We start from the raw sequence: 10,998 nt of genomic DNA on the forward strand, positions 1-10,998 counted from the left end.
TAGATCCGTTAGAAATGCAGCTTGGGCTGTCGCCTGCACAGTCCCGGGGACGGCAATAGTCAGCAAGGAATAGCACAGAGACCCCCCTGGGGCACTGTCAACAAACACAAATAACCGAAACAAAGCAAGCCAACTCCAGGTCGGTACAGCTGAGTTCTCAGCTGCACATTTCATCACACTTGGTTTATAGAAGTTTTGCTGGTGCTTTTTTGTGCCAGCGGGAGTTGTGTGAGGAGTTACGAGGAACAGGGCTCCTCCAATAACTGACCGGAGTTACACCAGTAACTAACAATAATAAGTAGTACCGAAACAAATCTGATCGTTCACTCAGAGCCCATGTGTAAGAGATGGGAGATGTTGAGTCTCTTGTCACTTGAATCGCACTAAAATAAAAATACTGTAGATCCTGGAAATCTGAAAGACGATTGCTGGAGAAACTTAGCAGGTCTGGCAATATCTTCTGAAGAAGTCATATCGAGCTGGAGTCATTACCTCTGTTTCTCTCATCACATATGCTGCCAGGCCTGCAGAACTTCTGCAGTATTCTTTGTGTTTGTAATTGGTATTAAGCTTGCCAAACAAGTGAATGCCCAAAATCCCCTGCACTGGAACAATTTAACAAGCAAGACTGGTGCAGTTGAGAACAGAAGTAGGTCAAACAGTCAGGGCAGACAGGAACAAGGTAGGACTAATAAATTAAACTGCATTCATTTCAATGCAAGGGGCCTAACAGGGAAGGCAGGTGAACTCAGGGCATGGTTAGGAATATGGGACTAGGATATCATAGCAATTACAGAAACATGGCCCAAGGATGGGCAGGCCTGGCAGCTTAATGTTCCAGGATACAAATGTTACAGGAAGGATAGAAAGGGAGTCAAGAGAGGAGGGGAAGTGGCAGTTTTGATAAGGGATAGCATTACAGCTGTGATGAGGGAGGATATTCCCAGAAATACATCCAGGGAGGTTATTTGGGTGGAACTGAGAAATAAGAAAGGGATGATCACCTTATTGGGATTGTACTATAGACCCCTAATAGTCAGAGGGAAATTGAGAAACAAACTTGTAAGGAGATCTCAGCTATCTGTAAGAATAATAGGGTGGTTATGGTAGGGGATTTTAACTTTCCAAACATAGACTGGGACTGCCATAAGGTTTAGATGGAGAGGAATTTGTTAAGTGTGTACAAGACAATTTTCTGATTCAGTATGTGGATGTACCTATTAGAGAAGGTCCAAAACTTGACCTACTCTTGGGAAATAAGGCAGGGCAGGTGGGGAACCACTTTGGGGCCAGCGACCATAATTCTATTCGTTTTAAAATAGTGATGGAAAAGGACGGACCAGATCTAAAAGTTGAAGTTCTAAATTGGAGAAAGGCCAATTTTGATGACATTAGGCAAGAACTTTTGAAAGCTGATTGGGTGCAGATGTTTGCCGGTAAAGGGATGGCTAGAAAATGGGAAGCCTTCAGAAATGAGATAATGAGAATCCAGAAAAAGTATATTCCTGTCAGAGTGAAAGGAAAGGTTGGTAGGTGTAGGGAATGCTGGATGACTAAAAAATTGAGGGTTTGGTTAAGAAAAAGAAGGAAGCATATGTAAGGTATAGACAGGATAGATCGAGTGAATCCTTAGAAGAGTATAAAGGAAGTAGGAGAAAATAAAGAGGGAAATCAAGGGGACATGAGATAGCTTTGGCAAAAACAATTAAGGAGAACCCAAAGGGTGTTTACAAATACACGAAGGACAAAAGGGTTACAAGAGAGAGAATAGGGCCCCTCAAAGATCAGCAAGGTGGTCTTTGTGTGGAGCCACAAGGGGTAAGATGCTAAATGAGTATTTTGCATCAGTATTTACTGTGGAAAAGGACATGGAAGATATAGACTGTGGAGAAATAGATGGTGACATCTTGCAAAATGTCTAGATTACAGAGGAGGAAGTGCTAGATGCCTTGAAACAAGTGAAAGTGGATAAATCCCCAGGACCTGATCAGGTGTACCCGAGAACACTGTGGGAAGCCAGAGAAGTGATTGCTGGGCCTCTTGCTGAGATATTTGTATCATCGATAGTCACAGGTGAGGTGCCGGAAGACCAAAGGTTTGCAACCGTGGTGCCACTGTTTAAGAAGGGCAGTAAGGACAAGGCAGGGAACTACAGACCGGTGAACCTGCCCTCGGTGGTGGGCAAGTTGTTGGAGGGAATCCTGAGGGATAGGATGTACATGTATTGGGAAAGGCAAGGACTGATTAGGGATAGTCAACGTGGCTTTGTACGTGGGAAATCATGTCTCACAAACTTGATTGAGTTTTCTGAAGAAGTAATAAAGAGGATTGATGAGGGCAGAGCAGTAGATGTGATCTATATGGACTTTAGTAAGGCGTTTAACAAGGTTCACCATGGGAGACTGAGGTTAGATCTCATGAAATACAGGGAGAACTAGCCATTTGGATACAGAACTGGCTCAAAGGTAGAAGACAGAGGGTGGTGGTGGAGGGTTGTTTTTCAGACTGGAGGCCTGTGGCCAGTGGAGTGCCGCAAGGATCGGTGCTGGGTCCTGTACTTTTAGTCATTTACATAAATGATTTGGATGCGAGCATAAGGGGTACAGTCAGTAAGTTTGCAGATGACACCAAAATTGGAGGTGTAGTGGACAGCGAAGAGGGCTACTTCAGATTATAGTGGGATCTTGATCAGATGGGCCAATAGACTGAGAAGTGGCAGATGGTGTTTTATTCTGATAAATGCGAGGTGCTGCATTTTGGTAAAGCAAATCTTAGCAGGACTTATACACTTAATGGTAAGGTCCTAGGGAGTGTTGCTGAACAAAGAGACTTTGGAGTGCAGGTTCATAGTTCCTTGAAAGTGGAGTCACAGATGAATAGGATAGTGAAGATGGTATTTGGTATTCTTTCCTTTATTGGTCAGAGTATTGAGTACAGGAGTTGGGAGGTCATGTTGTGGCTATACAAGACATTGGTTAGGCCACGGTTGGAATATTGCATGCAATTCTGGTCTCCTTCCTGTTGGAAAGATGTTGTGAAACTTGCAGGGGTTCAGAAAAGATTTACAAGGATGTTGCCAGGATTGGAGGATTTGAGCTATAGGGAGAGGCTGAACAGGCTGGGGCTGTTTTCTCTAGAGCGTTGCAGGCTGAGGGGTGACCTTATAGAGGTTTACAAAATTATGAGGGGCATCGATAGGATAAATAGGCAAAGTCTTTTCCCTGGGGTGGGGGAGTCCAGAACTAGAAGGCATAGGTATAGGGGAGAGGGGGAAGATATAAAAGAGACCTAAGGGGCAACTTTTTCACACAGAGGGTGGTACGTGTATGGAATGAGCTGCCAGAGGAAGTGGTGACAGCTGGTACAATTGCAACATTTAAGAGGCATTTGGATGGGTATATGAATAGGAAAGGTTTGGAGGGATATGGGCCGGGTGCTGGCAAGTGGGACTAGATTGGGTTAGGATATCTGGTCGGCATGGACGGGTTGAAACGAAGGGTGTGTTTCCATGCTGTACATATGACTCTGTGACCCATTACTGAACCCACATGGTGGGCAAGTGGTATCCAGCTGGCAGCCTCAGTCAAACCTGGGTAGATTCTGCCAAGAATTTATGCTTCAAGTCCAATATGACTCTTTGGAACCTAATTGAAATGGAAAAGTGCCACACTTTTTGCTTTTCATTCTGTGAAGCCTTTGATCGCTAATCATCATACTCTAACCACTCGCTGACTTTTCTTTCTGTTCAACTTGTGGCTCTCCATCTTTTTACACAGCATAAACCCAACACTTTTCCATCTCACTCCAAGCAAGACTCATATTTGACTCAAAATGTTAACTGTTTCTCTTCCATGGATGCCACCAGACCTGCTGAGTTTCCCCAATGTTTATGCTTTCATTGTAATATAGCTATCCCTTATGTATACTTTGCTGAATAAAAATCACTTGCCTGTTAAGAAACTATGTAATAAGGGTATTTTACATTCCTGATTTAAATGTATGATTTAGATTTAAAGCTTACTTATATGTATTAATTTAATGTGCTAATGCAGAAGACAGACTACAGCACAACTAGATACACTATTATCAATGATGGTTAAACAAGTGAAAGTCATGCATCAGTTATACACCGTCTTCCACACAACCATGTTTTGGTGCAACATCATTGAATATATTGGTGTGCTTCTTAATACATGTGCACTGATGACTTATTGCAGTTCTTGATGAATGCACAGTAAAAACTAATCAAAATAGTTCTTGATGAATGTGTTGCAAGCATGCGCAGGTAAAAATTGATGTCGTGGCTAGGAATTCTACTCCAATAAGTTCCCTTCCTATTAGAACACTTTAAAATAAAGATGCAATATTAGAATGTGGCCTAAAAGGTGCATAGTTGTACACAAGAATTTTCAAAGAATGATAATAATGACAGTACTGGCCCATTCTCTTGTAGCTTCTCAATCCAGTTTATGTTCCTATTGCAATGACTTTTTCCAATTATTTTTCACGAATGCTTTAGTTGTCTCAACAACCATGTCTAATATCCCCCCGACCCCCAAGTTACTGATCCTATTACACACAGATGCTTCCCTATTAATCACATAAACTTGAGCTTTGTTTATCTGTTGTGTGGAACATTGTCAAACCCAATTGAAAAATCAATTGCGTAACTTCAACTGTATGACTCACGTGAATCATCTCCATTACTTTGTCAAAGTCCTCAATCAGTCAGTCAAAACAATTTGCCTTTAATAAATTATGCTTTCATTTATTAGCTCATAATTTTTCAAATGCTGATTTATTTTAATCCAGATTATTGTCAACACTCACTATAAGGATCAAAATTATAAATGGTAGTGAAGGAACAAAATTGCAAAAGAAGAGAATACTCCTGCATTTGCATTAGACACCTATGTAAAGCTTTTTGGTTACGTGGAACAATTTCTGGGAAATGTATATGTCTGGAAATCATTTCGTGAAATGATCAGAACAAGAATTTTTAACCTGGTGGAACTATTGACTACTGAAAGTGGCACAGTGGTTAGCATTGCTATCTCTCAGAATTAGGGACCCAGGTTCAATTCTAGCTGACATGCAGGTCCTGGGCCGCCTCCACTGCCAATCCCTCACCGCCCAACACCTGGAGGAAGAATGCCTCATCTTCTGCCTTGGAACACTTCAAGCCCAGGGCATCAGTGTGGACTTCACCAGTTTCCTTATTTCCCCTCCTCCCACTTTACACCGGTTGCAACCTGCCAACTCAGCACCATCCTCATGATCTGTCCTACCTGCCAATCTTTTTTCTCACCTATCCGCTCCATCCTCCACTCCGACCTGTCACCATTTCCCCACCTCCATCCACCTATTGTACTCTTAGCTACCTTCTCCTCAGCCCCCTGTCATTTATCTCTCCACCCCGGAGGGTCCCAGCTTCATTCCTGATGAAGGGCTTTTGCCTGAAACGTCGATTTTCCTGCTCCTCGGATGCTGCCTGACTTGCTGTGCTTTTCCAGCACCACTCTAATCTTGTCTCTGATTTCCAGCATCTGCAGTCCACACTTTCCCCCCTGAGTGATTCTGTGTTGCGTTTGCGTGTTCTCTTGGTATCTGTGTGAGTTTCCTCTCACAGTCCAAAGTTGTGCAGGTTAGGTGGATTGAGAGTGCTAACATGTCCCATTGTATCCAGGGATACTAAGGCTAAGTGAATTAGCCATGGTTAATGCAGAGTTACAGAGATGGAGTGGGTCTGGGTGGGATGCTCTTCAGAGAGTCAGTGCTGACTCAGTGGGCCAAATGGCCTCTATCTGCATTGTAGGGATTCTGTAATTTTTGCTAATAGAATATTTACTCTCTTCCAGGGAGCAATAATTCGACTACATCTCCCAATTGCCAGAAAATAAATTTGGTTAAATTTGTTCACTGCTTCTGAGACCTTCAATTCAGTGTAACTTCAGAGTTTGCAATATCAAATTGAATGGACCTGGATTTGTTTGGCTTATTGGTTCAAAAATACACCACATTCTGGCTGACTTATGATTGTAAATGGATTTAACCAAGCAGATCATATATACTTTAGCCTGATTGCAGCTTGATGTGTATTTTGAGATACTACCACAGAATGTTTTTCACTGCATTCTTATCTTCCACAGCTACTAAATAGGAGACCAGTTTTCAAAGTACAGTAAATTTAGTAAAATTATTTTGAATAATACTTCAAATTAGATCTATGGCAGATTAATTTGTAATGTCATTCCAATCTAGATTACCATAAACGTTTAAGATAAAGATTTAATATTGCAGAGAGAGAGAGAGGGCATGTGGTGAAGCCGGTAATGGAGATGAGACTGCCATCAAGGAGACTGAAAGAAGGGTGGGTGAGTGACAGAAGGAAATCAAGAAGTTGCCCCTTAGGCCCCTTTTAAATCTGTCCCATCTCACCCCAAACCTTAATCCTATCGTTCTGGACTCCCCCGCCCCCTCCCTCCCCCAAACCCGGGAAAAAGTTCTTAGCTATTTACCCTATTCATGCCTTTCATGATTTTATAAACCTCTATAAGGTCACCCTTCAGCCTCTGATGCCCAAAGGAAAACAGCCACAGCCAATTCAGCCACTCCCTATGGTTCAAACCCTCCAACCCTGGCAACATCCTTGCAAATCTTTTCTGAACCCTTTCAAGTTTCACAACATCCTTCTTAAAGGAGGGAGGCTGGAATTGCACACAATATTCCAAAGTGGCCTAACCAATGACCTGTACAACCACAAGATGATTTTCAGCAGTAATTTTTTACATGACATATATTGAACGTCTTGGAAATTCATATACATTTAAAAGATTTCCCTGTAGCCACACTCCTTGTTATATTCCGAAGAAACTTAATACATTCGTCAAATGCAATTTTTCTTACAAAAGGCTATGTTGACTCTGCTAGATAATATTGTAAATTTCCAAATGTGTTATTTCTACTAGTTACGTAATAATGGATTCTAGCATTTTCCCAATGACAGATTTAAGCTAACTGGCCTTCTCTCTCACTCCTTTCTTGACTATTGGCAATACATTTGTGATTTTCCAATGTTCTCAAATATTTCCAGAAACTAGGGCATTTTGGAAGATTTTAACATCCAGTATCTTTGCATCTACTTCCTTGAGGTTTGTATGAACTGTTCTCTATATTTCTTGCTAGTTTTGTTTCTGTTATATTCCAATTTCTCCTTTATTATTCTTTTACTCATTATATGCTAATATATAATCTTCCCAGTCTTCTAGGCTATTACTAATCTTTCAGGATTGTACTTTTTTTCCAATTTAATGCTCTCCTTAACTTCTACAGATGGAGCATCATTTTCAAAGCAACTATCTTTTTTATTTGCATATACCATATATATTATATATATAAATAGCTCCTTAAATGTCTAACTTCTGTATCTGCTGTCTTACCTTTTAACTTATTTTCCCATTGCATTTTAGCCAGCTGTCTTTATAACCTTCAAATTGCCTTTATTTGATTTTAGACATTAGTTTCAGACCCACATTTCTCACCCTCAAACTGAATTTGAAACTATTATGATCGCTATTACCTAGGCAATATTTGACGATGAGGTTTTTAATTAACATTGTCACAGTACGCATTACGGGATTTAAAATAACCTGTTCCCAGTCTTTGAGCCGCATATTCAACTCTGATTTTATTTCACCAATTCCAATTTGTTTGTGACACAGATAGTTATCCAGAATTTATTACCTTAATAACTAAGCATTTTAATTTAGTCCTTAACTGCTCAAAACCCTTCAGCACACTCTCTTTCTTAGTCCTACCTATGTCACTGATAGTGAGTTGGACCACACCATCATGACTTTGAAATATGTCTGTGTTCCTTCAGTATCATTGGGTAAAAATCCTGGAATTCATCCCTAAGGTCTGCCAACAGCACATGGTCTGAACTGATTCAAAAAGGCAGCTCACCACCACTTTCTCAAGATCAACTCAGGACAGTCAGTAAATTCTGGACCAGTCAGTGATTCTTATGTCCCAAGAGTGAATTTTAGAAAAAGTCATTTCCCTTCCACTCCAAGTTCATGAGGTGTCCTTGAATATGGCACCAGGCAGGCAACTAGCCTTTGGGACACAATATCTTGTGGTGGCACGGTGACACCTTGTGGGTGGCACGGTGGCACAGTGGTTAGCATTGCTGCCTCACAGCGCCAGAGACACAGGTTCAATTCCCACCTCAGGCGACTCTGGAGTTTGCACATTCTCCCCCTGTCTGCGTGGGTTTCCTCCGGGTGCTCTGGTTTCCTCCCACAATCCAAAAATTTGCAGGTTAGGTGAATTGGCCATGCTAAATGGCCTGTAGTGTTAGGTGAAGGGGTAAATGTAGAAAAATGAGTCTGGGTGGGTTACACTTCGGCGGGTAGGTGTGGACTTGTTGGGCCAAAGGGCCTGTTTCCACACTGTAAGTAATCTAATCAGATACAGAGAACAGTATGTATTCCCCTAACTTACTGTCCTATACTACTTCTACTTTGTTTATTAACTCCCCAACATTAATGGCTCTCTGAATAATAGTGCCATATTTAACTTGCTCAAAACCCCTGCAGACTTATTGCAGACACAAATTGCAAGTGTCTCAAGCTTTTTGTGTACTTATATGATCTGAGGCTCCTTCATTGTTGCTTTTGGATCTCATACCTGTATCATCCATTCTGAAAATGTGTTGCTGGTTAAAGCACAGCAGGTTAGGCAGCATCCAAGGAATAGGAAATTCGACATTTCGGGCATAAGCCCTTCATCAGGAATTCCTGATGAAGGGCTTATGCCCGAAACGTCGAATTTCCTATTCCTTGAATGCTGCCTAACCTGCTGTGCTTTAATCAGCAACACATTTTCAGCTGTGATCTCCAGCATCTGCAGACCTCATTTTTTACCCTGTATCATCCATTGTCATCCTAACCAAATCTGAAGGAGCCTAAGGTGTGTGATTTCCTTCTGAATCAGAAGTGTCTAGGTAACTTTCCTCCTCCCTGATGCATCTGCTAAATCAACTTCCTCTTATAATAATTGATGTCTACTTATTTTAAGTTGATTAATAAATAACTGCCATTTGCAGGTAACTTATTTTACCACGCTCCTTAAATAACTTAAATAAAAGCTAAACTCTGCAGATGCTGGAAGTATGAAATAAACACAGAAAATGTGGGAGAAACTCAGTAGATCTGGACATCAGTTTTGAAAAAGAGTCATACTGGACTCAAAAGTTTAACTCTGATTTTCTCTGTACTGATGCTGCCAGACCTGTGGAGTTTGTCCAGCTTTTTCTATGTTTATTCCTTAAATAACTTGTAGTTTTAAAGTTCTAGGTTACAGTCTGACTGTTAATTTAAATTACAACTTGAGAAAAAAACATTTCTTTCATTCATTATAACTGCACCAAGTTCAAATCTTAGTACTCTTACATTATACCATGCAGGAGTTGTGTTTGTCTGTGCTCAATATTGCTCTTCTCTGTGTCTTTCCTTTATCTGCTATACCTCTAAGTGAGCTCTCAGCTGTCTGATACCTGGAATCACTCTGTTAATTATCTTTTCCCATATTTAGAAGCATCCACAAAATTAATTCCATGGATAGAGAGTAGTTTTGCTGTTTAAAAGGACACAACTGGCAGCTTAAATGTATAATAGAGTGTGACTGGCAGGCACTTTGATGAATTTTGGTTTGTATATGATGTAGGTACTGTTTTGAAATGGGAAAAGCCAATTTACATTTTTGCCCAGCAATATCAATAAAATGTCAGTTTAGATGCTGGTAATCTGAAGTAAAAAGATAGAAGTCCTGGAAATGTTAATGTTAGTCAGCTCCTGAAGTTCAAATAAAAGCTTGAAAATAGATTTTCAGTCAGAAATTACTTTAGGAATACTTGTCAGTTTATGATTGAACTGGTTTTGCATCCATTTGGAAAAACAAAACTCAATGTTTGATGGAAGGCAGTCTTTGGATTTGTTTGCACAGATTATCTAAAACTAGTCTGTCCTTGCAGCTATGACTAACAGAGCTTGAGGTGTTACTTAGGATTTGTCTAACAACTCAGTAATAGGCTTTTCCAGATCTTCCAGCTATGTAAAAATCAAATAACATATAAGAAGTACAATTGTAAGATAGCATGTTGGTTGCCTGGTCTGGCAACCATCAGCAAACCAAATTGAATAGCCCTTAAAAGTAGCAGTAAAATATCTGTATTTAAGAATCCAGTCTGTATCAGGCATGTTTTTTTTATTAATTCATGGGATAAAGGTATCACTGGCCAGGCCAGCATTTATTGACTGTCCTTAATTGTCCAGAGGGCAGTATAGAGGCACTCACTTTGCTGTGGTTTTGGAGTCACATTTAAGCAAGAGCAGGTAAGGATGCCAGTTTCCTTCCCTAAAGGACATTAGTGAACCACACGGGTTTTGCACCCCAACAGTCAACACTGATTTCATGGTTATCGTTAGACTCTTAATTCCACAATCTATCCTGGTGGGATTTGAACTCATGGCCCCAGAATATTACTTGAGTTTCTGGATGAACAGTCCAGCAATAATACCACCAGGCCATCACTTCCCAGTTTACATAATGTGTCTGCTATAATATTAATATTGCAATGTCATCATTGAAACTGATCAGAACCTTCTATTTGAGATCAACAGCACACCAAAGGGAACAGATCATTCAAGCCTTCTGTCACCTAGTTGCCTCACGGCTTATTTACTCTGCCTGCTCAGTTCTGGAAATACTAAGCAAAAGTGAGGACTGCAGATGCTGGAGATTAGAGTCAAGAATAGAGTGGTGCTGAAAAAGCACAGCAGGTCAGGCAGCATCTGAGAAGCAGGAAAATCGACGCTTTGGGAGGGAGCCCTTCATCAGTAATAAGGCTGGAAAGATTAATGTGAGGGAGTGGGGCTGGGGTGAAGGTAGTGCAATAGGTGGATGGAGGAAGGGGTAAAGGTGATCGGTCGGAGA

The sequence above is a fragment of the Hemiscyllium ocellatum genome, chromosome 3, assembly GCF_020745735.1.
Source record: "Hemiscyllium ocellatum isolate sHemOce1 chromosome 3, sHemOce1.pat.X.cur, whole genome shotgun sequence".
Taxonomy (NCBI): domain Eukaryota; kingdom Metazoa; phylum Chordata; class Chondrichthyes; order Orectolobiformes; family Hemiscylliidae; genus Hemiscyllium; species Hemiscyllium ocellatum.